Below are 20,204 nucleotides of genomic sequence, written 5' to 3'. Positions count from 1 at the left end.
GGCGCGGAGCCGCGACGCGCTGTGCAGCTGGTGGGATCCGCGCCGGCCCCGCGTTCACGTGGGTGTGGGGGCGCCTGGCCGTTGGAGGTGGGGGGGGGCGGGATCCCCTCCGGGATAACCCCCGCCTCCCCCGCGCCCAGCTCAGGCTCAGCAGTGGAGCGGGAGAAAGGGCACCGCGTGTTTGGGGAGGGGTGAGTGGCTTCTCTCGCGTCTAGCCCCCGCCCCCAGCTCGGAGCCGCGCCTCCGAGCCCCGGCCTCCAGCCGCCTCCCGGGCCCTCCAGGCTCCTGACCATCCCTGGAGAGCGCGGGGACCAGGCCTCGGCATCACTGGGCCCGCGCCCGCATCCTCAGCGGAGGTCTAGGGAAGGCGCGGCATGGACTCGGCTGCCCGGCTTCCCCCTCCAGGTGCACGTTCCATCTTTGGCCACATGGCCGCTGTGTGAGCTCGGGTCAGCCCCTCTCCCTCTCTGAGCCTGGTCTCCTCATTTAAACAATGGAGGTGACTCTGCCAACCCCACAGAAGATTAAAGCTGAGAAAATTAAAAGTGCGCCTGAGCCTGGAAATCCTCCGTGCAGAATGAAGCCTTGTGCAAGTGGGAGGCAAATCACTGCTGGTAGCCTTGTAATTAATATTATTCTTTGCTCTCTTTAGGAAACCCCGGGCAGTGTTGATTTTGCTTTTCTTCCCAAATGGCACTGATTTGGTCCCTTCCAGTATCTCCTACTAATTGCCATTTTTAAGAGCTGAGCACAGAGCTTGGCGTGTGATTAAAACCCCAATATGTGTTCTCTATTATTATTACCGAGCAATTGTTTATGGCAACCTCCTAGTCTAGCCAGGCTTTTTTACACGTATTTAATCTTCACACTCCTATGTAGTAGCTATCACTACCCTCAATTTGCAGATGAGGGTACAGGCTCTCAGAGAGGTTCAGTAACTTGACCAAGATTACACAGCCAGAAAGCAGTCACGCCAGTTCCAACTCTGGGCATATAGCCCCCACTTTCCTTCTTGACACAGCACCTTCTATTAATAGATAAGCAGTTCTCAAACTTAGCTGTACCTTAGAATCACCAGCTGTTGTTGTATAGTCACTCAGTCGTGTCCAGCTCTTTTGTGACCCCATGGAGCCCGCCAGGCTCCTCTGTCTGTGGGATTTTTCAGGCAAGAATACTGGAGTGGACTGCCATTTCCTTCTTCAGGGGATCTTCCCTGGCCCAGGGATGGAATCCACATCTCCTGCATTAGCAGGCGAATTGTTTACTACCGAGCCACCAAGGAAGCCCACTTTTACACCTGTGTGCTCAGTGGCTCAGTCATGTCTGATTCTTTTTGACCCTTTGGACTGTAGCCCTCCAGGCTCCTCTGTTTGTGGGATTTCCCAGGCAAGAATACTGGAATGAGTTGCCATTTCCTTCTCTGTGGGATCTTCCAGACTTAGGGATTGAATACAGGTCTCCTGCATTGGCAGGTGGATTCTTTACCACTGAGCCACCTGAGAGATACTAATAATAGGGGAATAATAATAGGGGAAATTTGGGGGGTGGGGGTGAGAGGATATGGAAATTCTCTGCACTCTTTTAGGAGAAGGAAGTGGCAACCCACTCCAGTATTCTTGCCTAGAGAATGCTGTGGACAGAGGAGCCTGGTGGGCTGCTGTCCATAGGGTCACACAGAGTCGGACATGACTGAAGCGACTTAGCAGCAGCAGCAGGAGCTGCACTCTTTTCAGTTTTTCTGTAAATCTAAAACTATCCTAAGAAATTTTGTCAACTGATTAAAAAGATCATGGAGAGGAGGACATCCCTGGAGACCCCTGGAGGTGGTCCAATGGTTAAGACTTTGCTTTCCAGTGAAGGGGGTACAGGTTCAATCCCTGGTTGGGGAGTTAAGATCCCACATGCCTAGTGGCCAAAACACCAAAACATAAAACAGAAGTAGTATAGTAACACATCCAAACAAAGACTTTAAAAATGGTCCACATTAAAAAAAAAAAAAAAAACTTTATTAAAAAAAGAACTAAAAAAAATTATGGAGTATTCCAAAGAGTTCTTGTCTATATGTTATACTTACTAATCTTCACTGTGTTGGAAATTAAAACTGAATGTACTTAAATATTCATTTTAGGATAAAAATAAGCTCATTACATGTTAACATAAATAGCAGATTTTTATGAAAAATAACTATATTTTCCAAAACAAGGAAAAAGCTATGAGAGTAGCAATATTTTACAGTTTCACAAATTGCTTTAATGTCTAGCTTAATAAAAAACAAAGCAAGCATTATACTTTGCGTACTCAGCCACTCTATGTCTCATTTTTAATTGAACATTAAGGGAATGTAGTATTTTACAAGGGCTTCCCTTGAAGCTCAGTGGGTAAAGAATCCTCCTGCAGAGCAGGAGACCCGGATTTGATTCCTGGGTTGGGAAGATACCCTGAAGAAGGAAGTAGCAACCCAGTCCAGTATTCTCACCTGGAGAATATCTTGGACAGAGGAGCCTGCCAGGCTACAGTCTTTGGGGTCACAAGAGTCGGACACAACTTAGTGACTAAACCACCACCACCAATATTTTGATCATAACTCTGCCAATATCTATCTAGAGGCTTGTTGCCATTTTTGTCTTTTCTGAAATTTTTGTCACCAAGAAAGGCAGGATGACATTTTTTTCCTTCCAGATTGAGTTGGTGTAGTGTGTTCTTGGTTATCAAATGCTCATGGTTTTGAGACTTTGAAATGATAAATATTCATGATGTGTGAAACAGCATGATACATAACTACATGATCTCAATTACATAATAATGGATGCTTAGTTGTGAAAATACACAAATGAGATTTAGCAGGACACATCAAACAAGCCTGTGACTGTGAATGACTGTTTTTTGCTTCTTGTGTTTTTTTGGTTTCCTATTATACACATGTTAACTTTTAAGAAATAAATGTTATTTTAAAAACCTTTAAAAAAAAAAAAAAGAAGAGAAAAGAAAGCAAGATTCTCATACAGTTGATACAGTTGACCCTTCTTGTGTAAGAATTCCATATTTGTAAATTAACCGACCTGCTAAAAATTTTATGTACCCTAAATTCAATATCCATGGCAGTTTCACGGTCATGCACAGAGTGATGAAAAATTTGAACTGGTTAACATGCTGAGGTCAAATATACAGCTACAGTCAAACAAGGCCACCCTCTACCTTCTTGTTTCAAGTGTCATACCATAACAAATGTCCTTTCCAAATTCTGTTTAGTGCTGCATTTTTCAAATTTTTGTGCTTTTTGTTGATTTTGCTGTTTCGAAGGGCCCCAGGCCTAGTGCAAAAGTGCTGTCTAATGTTCTTTAGCACAAGAAGACTATGTTGTGCTTCATGGAGAAAATCTATGTGTTAGATAAACTTCATTCAAGCGTGAGTTACAGTGCTGTTGGCTGTGAAAGCAATGTTAATGAATCAACAATATGTATCAAATAATGTGTCTCTAAGCAGAAACACCCAGACAGTTGGAGAAGATAGGAGTATTTTAATCAGCTTTTTAGGTTATTATGCCTATTCTTTGAGACTGTACCGAGGCTTGACATGTTTTAAAGGATAGTTGCAAAGCAGAATCTGAAAGTATCACTGAACCTTTACTACTCTATTAACATTACAATCCATGGAGTGCATCTTTTTACCTATGGATGATTTTGAAACATCATTCACGAGTCACCTGAATTACACAGATCATCCAAGTATTAACACATTTCATTATTCAGTATCAAAAAGTAACATTTGTTAGTATGACTACCAATCTCATCAGAAAAGTCTTTAAATGTTGGCAAGTTGTCAAGATTACAGTAGTAAACACAAGTTTTTCAAAATTCTAATTTTCCCTTAAAAGTCCAGATTTTATCATGGACAACAAACACTGTTTTCCTTGATGCTACAGACTCTTTCTTTCACTTCTGTGAAAATGTAGGCTTTCTCTTCCTAACTTATTTTACTTAGTATGATAATCTTTAGTTGCAGCCAAATAATATTGCAAATGGCATTATTTCATCCCTTTTTATGGCTGAGCAGTTGAACTGTACTCTTTCAAATGGTTAACTTCATGTTGTTTGAATTTCACCTTAATTTAAGGAAAAGTAAAGAAATGCCCAGAAAAACTCGAGTATTAAATGAAGTGTTTTTAAAAATAAAATTAATGCAAAAATTCCACAATGAACAAGTTATCAGCATTTCAAATAAAGACAAGATCAGAATTCCTGATTTTTCCTTGTGCTTCAGACTTCCATATAGCTCAACTTAACACTCTTCCTGATTCTGTCTTTAAAATAAACATTTTGATATTTTGCTTACCATGGATTTTTGCATTAATTTTGTGTGACTTTTTTTTTTACTGCACCCAGTTTTAGTCACAGCACACGAGATCTTTAGTTAAGGCATGCAGGCTCTTACTTGTGGCATGCAGGATCTAGCTCTCTGACCAGAGATTGAAACCGGGCCCCCTGCATTGGGAGTGCAGAGTCTTAACCACTGGACCACCAGGTAAGTCCCTGTGTGACTTTTTAATTATTAAAATTGGAATATTATTTATCTTTTCTGTCAGAGAACATCCCTATTATCTCTGAATGGGGAAAAGATAACATAACCATATCTTCAAAGAATAATTTTTTAATTATTTAAAAAATTTTTTTAATTATTTTATTGGAAAGTAGCTGATTTACAATGTTGTATTAGTTTCAGACGTACAGCAAAAATAATCAATTATACATATACATATATCTACTCTTTTTAGATTTTCAAAGAATGATTTTTAAAGAAAAAAATCTGACTTATTTCCCTATTTCAAAGTTACAGATACACACAGACTCCTTTTGTGTCTCATTGCCCTGTTCATTTCTCTTAACTATTTTATTGAGGTATAACAAGAGGGAAAAATCTGAACTAAACAACATCAACAGAGACCCGTGAAACTATCACCACCATCAGGGCCATAAACATATTTATCACTTCTCAAAGTTAATATTCCAGTAATAATATTCTGATATGATTTTTCTTAATTACAGAGGTTTTCTTGGATCCCCCTAACAAGTTGGACTTCCCAGGTGTTTCAGTGGTAAAGAATCCACCTGCCAATACAGGAGATGCAAGAGACGAGGTTTGATCCCTGGTGGGGAGGATCCCCTAAGAAGAAAATGGCACCCCACTCCAGTATTCTTGCCTGGAAAATTCCACGGACAGAGGACCCTGGTGGGCTACAGTCCATGAGGTCAAAAATAGTCGGACACAACTGAGCAACTGAGCATGCAAACACACAACATTTCACAGACAAGTGCCTTATTTTCCTCATTCTTGCCCTGTCCCTGTGAGTATCTCTTCCATCCTTTTTTCATGTGTGTGTGTGTGTGTGCACGCGTGCGCGCTCCAGGTCTTAGTTGCAGCACTCAGGATCTTTAGTTTCAGCATACAGGATCTAGATCCCTGACCAGGGATCAAACCCCTGGCCCTCTGCATTGGGAGCACAGAGTCTTAGCCCTGGATCCCCAGGGAAGTCCCTCTTTCATTCTTTCAAGAAGGGAAAGTCTGTTGGCTCCCATTTATAGTGGGAAAGTGGGCTCAAAGAAGTTAAGTCACAGGCTGAATTGTTAATAAATGGTGCAGCCAGAGTTTGAGCCCACCCCAGGTCCACCCTGACCGGAGTATCCAGCTCTGGCCCCAACACTAGGAAGCCAGGCCAACCCAAACAGAGCATCCCCAGGTTGTCCCAGACGATTGCTCCAGTGGTGAGATGGGGCCTGAGCAGGGACTGAGCCACAAGGAGCATGAGATGGAGGAATTGAGGCTAATTACTCTGCAGGAAGCACTCACTCCCTATGAATTAATTAGGGCAGAGCTAGCCTGCGGCATCCCCGAAGCCCCCAGAGTCATTAAGGGAGAGGGAGTGTTTCATTACGGCTGGCAGCTTGGGAGGGGGAAGAGGAAGGCCAGGCGCCCCCCTCCTTCAACCCCACCCTCCTTACCAGAGTGGCCTGCTCGGCAAGCCAAGTGTCTGCAACCACAAGCAGAATTTCAGGGGAGCAAAGAAAAAAGTCAGAGATGAAGGGATAAGTTACCTACCTCCAAAATTCAGTCAACATTTATATTTACGTAAGATATCTGGCTTCCCATGTAGCTCAAACGGTAAAGACTCTGCCTGAAATCTGGGAGACCTGTGTTCAGTCCCTGGGTCAGAAAGATACCCTGGAGAAGGACACGGCAACCCACTCCAGTATTCTAGCCTGGAGAATCCAACGAATAGAGGAACCTGGTGAGCTACAGTCCATGGAGTCGCAGAGTCGGACACGACTGAGCAACTAACACTTTCACACAAGATATTCATAGTAGGTAAATCTGGGACTTCCCTGGTGGTCCAGTGGGTAAGATTCTATGTCCCCAACGCTGGAGGCCCAGGTTCCATCCCTTGTTAGGGAGCTAGATCCCACATGCCACAACTAAGACCCAGCGCAGTCAAATAAATAATAATAAGAGATATTCAGAATAGGTAAATCTATAGAGAAAGAAAGCAGACTAGTGGTTACCAGGAGCTGGAACAAGAAGGGGATGGGGAGTGATTGCTTTATGGGTATGGGGTTTCCTTTCGGGATGACGAAAAAATTTTGGAACTAAATAGTGGTGATAGCTACAAAAAACACGAGTGTACTTATCACTAACTTATGCCTTTAAAATGGTTACAACGGCTATGGTGGAAATCATTTTGCAACAAATATATGTATCAAATCAATATGTATATTTATCAAATCACATTGTCCACCTTAAACTTCTACAGTGTGTGTGTGTGTGTGTGTGTGTGTGCGCGCACATGCGCATGCACACACACATGTGCAGTCCTGTCCCACTCTTTACAACCCCATTAACTGTAGCCCACCAGGCTCCTCTGTCCATGGGATCAAACCCACATCTTTTGCATCTCCTGCATTAGCAGGCAGATTCTTTATCACTGTGCCACCTGGGAAGGCAAAACTTCTACAATCTTATATGTCAATTATATGTCAATAAAAATGGAAAAAGTGGTTACAATGGTAAAACTTGTGTGTTTTACAATTAAAAAGTCAGTCTCCGTGTAGATCATGATTATTTATTCAACACTGATGAACACCTTTGGGGGTTTTATTTTGTTTGTTTTAATATTTATTTTTACTTATTTATTTATTTGGCTATGCTGGGTCTTAGTTGCAGCACCCAGATCTTCGATCTTTGTTACAGCATACAGAATGCAATGCAAACTCTTAGTTGTGGCATGTGAGATCTAGTTCCCTGACCAGGGATCAAAGCCAGGCCCCTGCTTTGGAAGTGTGGCATCTTAGCCACTGGACCACCAGGAAGTCCAGTGAACACCTGTTTGGTGCCCAGCATTGTACTGGGTGAGGAAGCCCAGCCCTGCGCTCAGACCTCAGGCTCAGTGAGAAGTGGCACCATGCAACTTCCATACAGCCTCCTGAGACACTCTCCATCCTCCTCTAATTCTGGTCTCAGGACACTGACCCTCATGGATCATACATACAGGTTCCTTTGCTCTCCGACTTCAGGTTGCATGCTCAGCAGCTTCAGTCATGTCCAACTCTTTGCAATTCTACGGGCTGTAGCCCACCAGGCGCCTCTGTCAATAAGATTCTCCAGGCAAGAATACTAGAGTGGGTTGCTGTGCCCTCCTCCAGGGCATTTTCCCAACCCAGAGATCGAACCCGTGTCTCTTACATCTCCTACATTGGCAAGCAGGTTCTTTACCACTAGCGCCACCTGAGACTTCTTGTTGGGCTCAGGCAAAGGGAGCCCCTTGAAGGAGGACAGGGGTTGGAGAGTGAGATCTCAGTAGTTTTTCCCTCAGGTCCGTCCCCACGTGCTCACTGCAGATGTCTGTGCCCCCAGACTGTAGAACCCAGGTCCAGGCAGGTGGCTCTTTCCAAATTCTAGACATAATTGTTCCCTCCTCTCCAGAATGTTCTTCCAGGTATGGATAACTTCTCCCAGGTGCGACTAACTTTGATAGTGTGCCATCCCATATGGGTTCCTAGCCCTCCTCCCACACCTTCACCAGTCTCTCCTCAACTTGTCCAGTTGTATATTTGCATTCTGCTGAGACTTGTTCAGACAGGTATTTAGAAGAGGCGACAGAAAAATAAATGGGCAATGAACAGACTGAAGTTAGTACTACCTTTAGTAGTATATCCAGGAACCGGGGAGCCCTAGCAGAATTGTTGCTATTGTTCAGTCACTGAGTCGTGTCTGACTCATTGCCACCCCATGGACTGCAGCATGCCAGGCTCCTGTATCCTCCACTATCACCCAGAGTTTGCTCAAATTCATGTCTGTTGAGTCAATGATGCCATCTAACCATCTCATCCTTTGTTGCCCCCTTCTCTTTTTGCCTTCAATCTTTTCCAGCATCAGGGTTTTTTCCAATGGGTCGGCTACTCACATCAGGTGGCCAAAGTATTGGAGCTTCAGCATCAGTCTTTCCAATGAATATTAAGGGTTGATTTCCTTTAGGATTGACTGGTTTGATCTCCTTGCAGTTCAAGGGACTCTCAAGAGTCTTCTCTAGCACCATAATTTGAAAGCATCTATTTTTCAACACTCAGCCTAACTCACATCCATATATGACTACTGGAAAAACCACAGCTTTGACTATACAGACCTTTGTCAGCAAAGTGATGTCTCTGCTTTTTAATGTGCTGTCTAGGTTTGTCATTAGCTCAGTTGGTAAAGAATCCGTCTGCAATGCAGAAGGCCCCAGTTTGATTCCTGGGTCAGGAAGATCTTCTGGAGAAGGGAAAGGCTACCCACTCCAGTATTCTGGCCTGGAGAATTCCACGGGCTATATAGTCCATGGGGTCGCAAAGAGTCAGACATGATTGAGCGACTTTCACTTCCACTGGGTATGTCACAGCTTTCCTTCCACAGAGCAAGTGTCTTTTGATTTCATGGCTGCAGTCACCATCCACAGTGATTTTGGAGCCCCAGAAAGGGAGAGATAAACAGAGGGTAAATTTTTTAAAGACGTTTTTATTGTCAAGATAATGCATATTCATTGTAGAAAAACTGGGGGAATGCAGAAAGGGTAGAAGGAAACAAAAAAAATCACCAAATCCTCTTCATACTCACCATTAAAATGTTGGTGGATTACTTTCGAAGTGGGGATATTTTTCCTAGTTCACAATTAGAATCATGCCTATGTGTTAATGTGGATGGACCTTGAGGACATTATGCTAAGTGAAATAAGTCAGAGACAAAAGAACAAGTATTTGATGATTCCACTTATATGAAGTCCCTAGAGCAGTCAGATTCATAAAGACAGAGTAGTAGAGTGGGGGCCAGGGGCTCGGGGGAGGAGGATATGGAGTTCATGTTTAATGGGGACAGTTTCAGTTTGGGAAGGTGAGTCAGTTCTGGAGATGGATGGTGGTGACAGTTGCACAACAGTGTGAATGTGCTTATGCCACTGAACTGTACACTTAAAAATGGTGAAGATGGTACATGTCATGCTGTGTATGTTTTGTGTGTGCATGTGTGTGGTCACTAAATCATGTCCAAAACCTCATGAGCTGTAGCCTACAGGGCTCCTCTGTCCATGGGATTTCCCAGGCAAGAATACTAGAGTGGGTTGCCATTTCTTCCTCCAGGGGATCTTCCCAACTTAAGGATCGAGCCTTTGTCTCCCGTGACTCCCGCATTGGCAGGCAGATTCCCTTCCAGTGAGCACAAGGATAGGAAATGTTACATAGAGACAGGCAGCAGTAGGCAGGGGACCCCAGACTTAAAGGGACAGATATCATTATGCGAGTCTTCTAGGGCTACCATAACAAATTATCACAAACGTGGTGGTTTAAAAGAATAGGAATTTACTCTCTCACAGTTCTGAAGCCCAGAATTCTGAACCAAAAGGTTGGCAGGGTCATGCTCCCTACAAAGGGTCTGGGGAGGAACTTCCTTGCCTCTTCCGGCTTCTAACGGTTGCCAACAAGCCTTGTTATTGTTCTCGTTCAGTTGCTAAGTTGTGTCCAACTCTTTGCGACCCCTACGGTTTGTTGCCTGCCAGGCTCCTCTTGTTCATGGGATTCCCAAGCAAGAATACTGGAGTGGCTTCCTTCTTCCTTCTCCATCTTCCCGGCCCAGGGATTGAACTTGTGTGTCCTGAATTGGCAGGTGGATTATTTACCACTGAGCCATCAGGGAAGCCCTCCAGTAAGCTTTGGCATTCCTCAACTTGTAGGCATCACTCCAGTCCATGCCTCTTTCTACACATAGCCATCTTACCTCTCTATGTCTCTGTCTCTTCACATAGCCTTCTTATGAGGGTATCAGTCATTAGATTAAAGGCCCATCCTACTCCAGTATAACATCCCCACCCTACTCCAATATAACCTCATGTCAACTGTTTATATCTTCAAAGACCCTATTTCCAAATCAAGTCATATTCATAGGTACTAAGAGTCTGAGTTTCAACATAACTTTCGGGGGAGACACACTTCAACCCACCACAGTGGGCAAGGTCCTTCATCTGTCCTACCTACCACCTAATTTGGGTTCCCTCAAAAGAAAGATGCTTAGGACTTCCCTGGTGGTCCAGTGGCTAAGACTCCAAACTCTCAATGCAGGTGCCCAGGTTCAATCCCTGGTCAGGATACTAGATCCCACCTGTTGTAATCAAGAGTTCACATGCTACAACTAAGACCCAGTGCAGCCAAATAAATAAAAATAAATATTTTTTTAAAAAAATAAGAAGGGTGCTTCGATGTTGAGCAGCCAAAACAGGAATACCCATGGCAGAAGCACCAGAAAGTCCTTTGTTCGTCCACACATGGACTATGTCCAGGTATGGTAGGGCCACAGTCATTCAGTCATTCAACAAACAAATATTAAGAACCTGCTTTGCACTAGGAACTGGGCTATGTATCAGGGATTCAGTGATGACTAAAACAGGTGAGCTCCTGGTAGATGATGGGGTTGCAAAAGAGTCAGACACAACTGAGTGACTAAATAACAACAACAAAGGACAGGAGAGGTCCCAGCCAAGGACCTGGTATTTAGAAACGGAGTTGAGAAAATCACAAACTGATGCAGGAGAGATGCAGTAAAACATGCAATGTGATTCGTCAGATGGTCAAGGAAAGACCCTTTAGGAGATAATACTTGGGCAGAGATCTAAAGGATGAGAAGGATTAAACCATATAAAAATGCAGGCGAGAAACATCTCAGAGAGGGAAGAATATTCCAGAGAGGGTGAATGCGACTGCAGAGACCATGAGATTAAATAAGCTTGATGAATCTGAACACAGCATAGCTGATCCTTCATGAGCCAAAGATGAAGTGATGGCATATGGGAAAGGAAAGGTGGACAGAGGTCACCAGGTTGTAACTGGAATTCTTTTCTATTCAGTTCAGTTCAGTCACTCAGTCATGTCCGACTTTTTGCAGCCCCATAGACTGCAGCATGCCAGGCTTCCCTGTCCATCACCAACTCCTGTTCTGTAGATCATGGTAAGAAATGTGGATGCTATCCTATACTTGAGACTCATCTCACTAAACCTACCGATTGGTCTTAAAGTCACAGGCATCCTAACCGAACAAGTGATACTCAAATCCACTAATGTGGATGAGATTTTCTAGGGAGAGGGTCATGGAGAAGTTGAAGGAGAATGGATGATGGAAATCTAATATTGTTCAGTAGCTCAGTCATGTCCGACCTTTGTGACCCCTCAAGGACTGCAGCATGCCAGACTTCCCTGTCCTATACTATCTCCCAGAGTTTGCTCAAACTCATGTCCATTGAGTCAGTGATGCCATCCAACCATCTCATCCTCTGTTGTCCCCTTCTCCTCCTGCCCTCAACCCCTCCTAGCATCAGGATCTTTTCCAGTGAAAAAGACCTCTTTGCATCAGGTGGCCAAAGTATTGGAGCTTCACCTTCAGCATCAGTCCTTCCAATGAATATTCAGGGTTGATTTCCTTTACGATTAACTGGTGTGGTCTCCCTGCAGTCCAAGGGGACTCAAGAGTTTCCCCCAACACCACAGTGCAAAAGCATCAATTCTTTGGCACTCAGCCTTCTTAATGGTCCAGCTCTCACTTCCATACATGACTACTGGAAAAACCATAGCTTTGACTATACAGACTTCTATCAGCAAAGTGATGTCTCTGCTTTTTAATACGCTGTGTAGAGTTGTCATAGCTTTCTTTCCAAGGTGCAAGTGTCTTTTAATTTCATGGCTGCAGCACCATCCACAGTGATTTTGGAGTGTAAGGAAATAAAATCTGCCACTGTTTCCATTGTTTCCCCATCTATTTGCCATGAAGTGATGGGACCAGATGCCATGATCTGTAGTTTTTTAAATGTTGAGTTTTAAGCCAGCTTTCCACTCTCTTCTTTCACTTTCATCAAGAGGCTCTTTAGTTCCTCTTCACTTTCTGCCTTTACGATGGTATCATCTCCGTATCTATGCTTGTGTGCTTAGTCGCTCCATCATGTTTGACTCTTTGCGATCCCATGGACTGTAGCCAGGCTTCTCTTTCCATGGGGGTTCTCTAAGCAAGAATACTGGAATGGGTTGCCATGCCCTCCTCCAGGGGATCTTCCCAACCCACGGACTGAACCCAGGTCTCCCAAATTGCAGGTGAATTCTTTACCTTCTGAGCCACCAGGGAATCCCATGAATACTTGAGTGGGTAGCCTATCCTTTCTCCAGGGGATCTTCCCAACCTAGGAATTGAAACAGGATCTCCTGCATTGCAGGCAGATTCTTTACCAGCTGAGCTACCAGGGAAGCTGTATCTCATCTGCCTATCTAAGGTTGTTGATATTTCTCCCGGCCATCTTGATTCCAGCTTGAGCTTCATCCAGCCTGGCATTTCGCATGGTTGCTGCATAATAAATTAACCCAAAACTTAGCAGCTTAAAACTTTAAAACAACGCATCTATTACATGGGTTTCTAAGAGTCAGGAATCTGGGCAGAGCTTGGCTCGGTCTTCTGGCTCAAGGTCTTTGACCAGACTGTATACAAGATGTCAGCCATGGCAGCTACCTAGTCCCAAGTCTAGACTGGGGTAGGATATGCTTCCAAGCTCACTCCTGCAATCATTGGCAAGATTCAGTTCTTCATGAGTACTGGACTGAGGGTCTTAAGTCCTTAGTGGCTGATAACCAGAAGTCTTCTCAGTTCCTTGCCATGTGGCATCTTCTTTTCTAAAAGAGTGAGCAAGACAGAAGCCATGATTTCTTTATAACCTAATCTCAGAAAGGACATCCTATCAATCTTCTGCTGGTTAGAAGTGAATCTCTAGGTTCAGCCCACATTCAAAAGAGGGTATTACACAGGGCATGAAGATCAGAGGTGGAGACCACAGGGAGCCATCCTTAAGACTGCCTAAAGCACCTAAACAACCTGACTGTTTGAGGGTGGATGGCAGACAACCAGCCAGTGAAGGACCAAGACTACAGGCAAAAAGGAAGAGTGAGAAAGAGTGTAGGAGAGGATATTCAAGTTTCAGGCAGCTGATAATTTCAAATACTACCTACAGGTCAAGTTACATGGGATGGAAAAGAAACTAGGAATTGGTCCATTGCAGGAGGACATTGATAACCTTTGCCCAAACCATTTCAGAGAACTGACAGGGGCTAGAGACATACAGACCAGTGTTTATCCCTCACTGACCAGCACGGTCACTACCTCTGCAGGAGGTGACCGGAAAAACCAGGAAGAACCTCCTCTCCCAGTCTAGGGCTTCCCACAGTCTTCTGACACCTCCCCCAGGAAAGCGACCTCATTTCTAAAAGACAAAACTGATTCTAGGTCATATCCCCCTGGAACAAGAGACCAATTGATGTGATTATCTCCAAGAGAAAGGGGGCACCTACTAAAAGTAGAACCTGGTGCCCCAGAAGGGAAGACATCGGGGAACCTAAAAAAGGGTCTCTGATAATTACCTGCCAAGACTTCAGAGTGAAGGGCATCTCCATGTAATAGCAAAGGAAAGAAAAGCCAGAAGTTTTTAAAGTTTTTTTTTAAAGGTCTTCCTTTTTCATATAGTCTGCAATTTCATTCTGTTTAATACAGGGCAGAATTCTGTTCCCCACTTTGTAGGACTTATTATATAGAATATCTTTGGTCCCACCAAAGATGGCTACAAAAAGGAATTTCTGTAAAGTGTTCTTCATTATAAAAATCAGAGAGCTAATTTGACAAATATTATTCCCCACTGGCCTGAGTTAGAAATACTGGAGCTTTAACATGTTGGGTGATGCATATACCTGTAATTTTATGTGGGGAGGGGGAAAAAGAGAAATGAATGACTAGAGTGAAATCAAGACATGTTCAGAGTAGTTATCTCTGGATAGTAAAATTACAGATGATTCTTATTCTCTTCATCATATTTTTCTGTGTTTTACACAATGTGTGTGTGTGTGTGTGTGTGCGTGGTCACTCAGTCATATTCTACTCTTTACGACTCTTAGGACTCACAGGCTCCTCTGTCCATGGGATTTTTCAGCCAAGAATACTGGAGTGGGTTGCCATTTCCTCCTCCAGGGGATCTTCCTGACCCAGGGATTTGAACCTGCATCTCCTGTGGCTCCTGCATTGCAGGTGGATTCTTTGCTGTTGAGCTACCAGATGAGTGATGAAAATGAGAAGTTGGCAGGCTGAGAAACAGGCAGTAGTATGCACCAATTCCAATGCTCAAACAATGTAATACATACTAGGAGTATATTGACAAGAAAGAGGTGAGCCAATTAAAAGTCAGAATGGGACTGACCACACCCCCATCCATCACCCTAATAAATTTCACCTAAGACCCAAGTTGGAGCCAAAATCCTCCATATTTAGGTCTGACACAGTAAAGCTTCCTCAGGTGTCCCTCGGGTTGCTTAGCACACCCAATAGATGTGCCCCATACACCTGGCAGCAAGCCCATCCAGTGAGATTCTCCAGTTAGGACAATGGAAGCATTCAATGAACAGAGCAAAGGTAGATGGTTGAGTCCAGAATGTTGTCCCAAATGAGCTATCTCCTAGGTCCTTTGTGAAACCCTCTCTGCACCTCCTAGTATTAGAAGAGCTCATTCATCTATTCATTTAATTAATAAAAATGAAAAGTACTTTCACAAAGATTACTCTCTGTCAGTCACCATGCTAAACACTTCACTCATATTATCTTCTTTAATCCATGCCACAATCCTATTATCCTAGTTGACAGATGAGTAAACAGAGGCACAGAGAAGTCAAGCAACTTTCCCAAGATCACACAGATGGCAGTGGTTAGAATCATAATCTGAACTTTAGTCATCTGGCTCCAGAATCTTGACCCTGGTACTGTCCTGATTCCAGTGAAGATCTGTTGACTCAGATACCAATGGACCTAGTGGCTAATGACTAACCCACAGTCTCATGAACACTTGAAACGACCCTCCATCCCCAAAGGTTACCTGCCTCCATTTTTTCCTGGTGATGCTGGTGGAGTCTCCAGATGGCTGACCTGGGAGGTTTCAGTTTTCCATCTTATTTCTCCTCATTGCCTAATGATCCCTCAGTTTTGCAAAGCCAGGTTATTTCATTCCTTCCTCTTCCTTGTATTTCTCATATCATGCTACAAGAAAATGTTTATTCATTCCTTCACTCATGTATTCATTAAGTAAATGTTTATCCAACTGAGCTATGAGGGAAGCCCATAGACAGATAGATAACTCACTTGGTAAAGAATCCACATGCAATGCAGGAGACCCCGGTTCATTCCTGGGTTGGGAAGATCCACAGCAGAAAGGATAGGCTACCCACTCTGGTATTCTTTGGTTTCCCTGGTTGCTCAGCTGGTAAAGAATCCGCTTGCAATGCAGGAGACCTGGGTTCAATCCCTGGGTTGGGAAGACCCCCTGGAGAAGGGAGAGGCTACACACTCCAGTATTCTGGCCTGAGAATTCCATGGACTGTATAGTCCACGGGATCACAGAGTCTGACACGACTGAGTGACTTTCATTTTATAGATATTTATATATATATAGAAGGCAGGAGGAGAAGGGGACAGCAGAGGATGAGATGGTTGGATGGCATCACTGACTTGACGGACATGAGTTTGAGCAAGTTCCGGGACAGGGAAGCCTGGCGTGCTGCAGTCCATGGGATTGCAAAGAGTCGGACACGACTGAGTGACTGAACTAAACTGAACAATGAGATTGGGCTTCCCAGGTGGCGCTGTGGTCGAGTCCAAGCTGGCACTGCTCACTGCAAGATAAGTCAATAAATCCAAGATGAGGTGTTGGGATCAGGAAGGGACTTTATTCTGGAACTGGCTGACCCAGAAGACGGCAGGCTAGAGCCTCAAAATAACCATCTTGTCAGGGCCCGCATGCCAGGTTCTTATAATTGGGGCAGGTTGAGGAAACAACATAAAAAGACTATTCAATTCTTGCAAATGTCCCCTAGAATTGCAAGCCTCGGGCAGGGTAACGTGTTAGTTTTCACTTCCTTACAGTCCTTTACAGGTGGGCAGCTCAGGCTGTCTCCCTGTGGGAGGCTGTTCTGTATGCCTACCATTAAAAAAGAAAAAAAAAAGCCACAGGATGAGGGTTAAAGTCACAGAAGCAGATCCAGCATGAATTCAAAGTTAACCCTTCCCAGTTACAGTGCTAGTGGTAGAGAACCCACCTGCCAAGACAGTGTAATGAATCCAAGCTCTCTGCTCACTGCAGGACTGAGGCAAGGAAAATAACTTTATTCAGAAAGCAGCTGACTGAAAAGATGGCAGGCTAGTGCCTCAAAATAACCATCTTTGGGGCGTCTGGATGCCAGGTTCCCTTATAGATCAGAGAGAAAGAAGCAATGAGAAACTAAAGTCAAAAGGCAGAATAGAGAGGGAGAGGCAGTGGGGAAGTAAAGTGAAAGGGTCTCCAGTCTTGCAAAACATCTCCCAGGGAATGGCCAGCCTTTGGAAGGGATGTGTTAATTTCTTCTGTTCACAGGTGGGCAGGGACAAACTATCTCTCCACTAGCTGAACAAAGGCACTTTAGTTTACAGTCAAGTAGAGGGACAGAGTCCTCCAGGCAAGCCAGTAATATGATTATGATAACAAAAGCAATGAAAAGCAAGTCAAAGAAACAGTTTCTAACATGGAGGCAGAGTTGGTTTCCTCCCTGTAACAGCAAGAGACATAAGAAGTTCCTGGGTCAGGAAGATCCCCTGGAGGAGGGCATGACACCCCAGATATTGGCAATTCCCATATCCTAGCCTGGAGAATCCTATAGACAAAGGAGCCTGGTGGGCTGTAGTCCATAGGGTCTCAAAGAGTCAGACACAACTGAAGCGACTTAGCACATGCACACGCATAATGAGATTCACTGAAGGGTTTTTAAGTAAGAAAGTGATGTGCTCTGGGCTTTACAGGTGGCTCAATGGTTAAAAAATTCGCCTGCCAATGCAAGAGACATAGGTTCAATCCCTGGTCCAGGAAGATCCCACATGCCTCAGAGCAACTAAGCCCGTGAACCACAACCATTGAACCTGTACTCTAGAGCCCAGGAGCTGCAACAACTGAAGCCCATGCACCCTAGACCCCATGCTCCACAACGAGAAGCCAAAGCAATGAGAAACCCAAGCACCACAATGAAGAGTAGCCTCCACTCACTACAACTAGAGAAAAGCCCGCACAAGACCCAGCACGTCCAAAAATAAATAGATAAATTAAAAAAAAAAAAAAAGAAATCCCCTGCCAATGCAGGAGACTCGGGTTTGATCCCTGGGTCATGAATATCCCCTGGAGAAAGAAATGGCAACCCACTCCAGTCTTCTTGCCTGGGAAATCCCATGGGCAGAGGAGCCTTGGTGGGCTACAGTGTGTGTGGCATGGTCCAGGGGTGGGTTGGAAAAGAATTTCCACACATGAGACAAAATGAGTGGAAATAAAATTTATTAGAGTCGGAGATGCTGTTAAAATAGTGGGCCAGCTCAAGGGAGAACCAACGTTGAACAGGGGTCCTTAGTGCATTTTTATAGCCAGGGTACAAGGAACAGGACAGGGGTCTTCTGAGTCATTTGCTGATTGGATGGGACACATATACTGGACGGGGGAAGAATAAGGCAAATACCTTCTCCCTATGTGGTAGGAGAGGAGACAGGTTATACTGCTCAGGAGGACCTGAATCTGTTAATAGTTGCAACATGGGGGAGGGAAGGACAATAAGGGTCTGGTTTTTCCATTCCTTCATTCCAAGACTTTCCTTGGTTTTATCTGCTCTTTCATCCTTGGGTCACCACAGTGTGGGGTCCCAAAGAGTCAGACATGACTTAGCAACTGAACAACAACAGATGTGCTCTAGTTTAAAACAGAGTGCTGACTGTGGTGTGGAGAATGAATTTAGGAAGGCAAGGGGGAGAGGCAGGGAGACCAGGTGACTGAGAACTGATGGTGTGAATGAGAATAAGAATGCTGCTGGTAGCAATGGAGAAAAAATAATCATATTGGAGGTAAGTTTTGAAGGTAGGACATGCAAAACCTGTTGGTGGATTGCATGTGGACACAAAAAAATTAAGGAAGCTTACTAAGTTTTTAACATGAGCAACTGGGGTGGATAGTGGGCAAGTATCAAGTCAAGGAACACTAGTAGAGGAAAAAGATCAGAAATATTCATCAAATGTGTGGTTTTGATAATTCAAAAAGACACATGTACCTCAATGTTCATTGCAGTGTTATAGAAACCATGGCAGTGGAAGAAGATAAGTGGCATTCAAAGGTGCGGAACAGCAGGGTTTTATTCAGTACCTGTGCTGGCCCAGCACAGTCATCTCCAAAGGCTGAGTGCCCCAGCTTTGTTCTGGGTATCTTCTATACACCATAAAGTTCCCACTCAAACAGCTCAGGTCCCTCCCCTCCCCGAGTAGCCCAAGTTCCCATGGATGCAACAAGCAAGCAAGATCACAGAAGCAAAAGCAGTGATTGATGAGCTACAGCTGTTAAAACAAGATAACAGGATGGAAAACAAAAGGTTGTGACTTTAATTTGGGGCTTTTATCTTGCCCCTATCTCAGCAGCACTCTTTAGAACAGCCAGGACATGGAAGCAACCTAGATGTGCATCAACAGATGAATGGATAAAGAAGATGTGGTACATATACATGGTGGAATATTACTCAGCCATAAAAAGGAATGAATTTGAGTCAGTTCTAGTAAGGTGATGAACCTAGAGCCACCTCAGAGTGAAGTAAGTCAGAAAGAAAAAAAATATTGTATACTAACACATTTATAGGGAAGCTAGCAAAATAGTACTGATGAACCTATTTGCAGGGCAGGAATAGAAATAGACATAGGAAACAGACTTGTGTGGGGGAGGGAAGAGAGGGTGGGACAAATTGAGAGAGTAGCATTGCAACATATACATTACCAAATGTAAATAAATAGCCAGTGGGAAGTTGCTGTATAACAACAGGGAGCTCAACCTGGTGCTCTGTGACAATCTACAGGGGTGGGATAAGGTAGGAGTGGGAGGGAGGTTCAGTGCAAGGGGACATATGTATGCTTGTGGCTAATTCACATTGTTGTATGGCAGAAACCAACTCAACATTGTAAAGCAATTATCCTTCAATTAAAGTTTTTAAAAATTAAAATGAAAAACAATGTGGTTTTGGACCTGTTGAGTTTGAGGTGCCTATCAGTTGCCCAGGTAAAGATGCCACGGCTTGAAGGGGGAGGGGGCGGGGGCGGGGAAGGTGATGTGATGGAGAATTGTGGGGGAGGGGGTGAAGGCAGTTGTCTCTTCTTCTTCCCCAGACTCCAACGTGCTTCCTGTGTTGGAGGAATTCCACATCATATGGTCCTGGTGGGAAACAAAGTCCTCCTTCCTCCATAGAAACAGGAAGTTCAGCCAGGAGTCAATTTTCCTAGCTTCCTTTGCTGTCCAGGCATGGCCATGGCTTAGGCAATGACACAGGGTTAGGCAATTACGCACAGCCACCTTGGACCCTAGGAACTAAAGGGGCAAAAAAAGCAGTTGCTATACAGAACTGATTCAGTCGCTGGCTGTAGTAGCAGTGCCATTCTGGGGGACAGTCAACCAACAGCTGAGATTTCTGCAATAGTAGCCATGGTATCCTTCAGAGCCGCTGTATGTCTTTGTTCTGTATGTCTTTTGCTATGATTCTGACTGTGAAACCATCTGTTCCTTTTCTGTGGCTTGCACTAAAAATCCT

The sequence above is a fragment of the Bos taurus genome, chromosome 7 (genome assembly GCF_002263795.3).
Source record: "Bos taurus isolate L1 Dominette 01449 registration number 42190680 breed Hereford chromosome 7, ARS-UCD2.0, whole genome shotgun sequence".
Classification (NCBI taxonomy): Eukaryota; Metazoa; Chordata; class Mammalia; order Artiodactyla; family Bovidae; genus Bos; species Bos taurus.
This window is presented reverse-complemented; position numbering follows the sequence as displayed.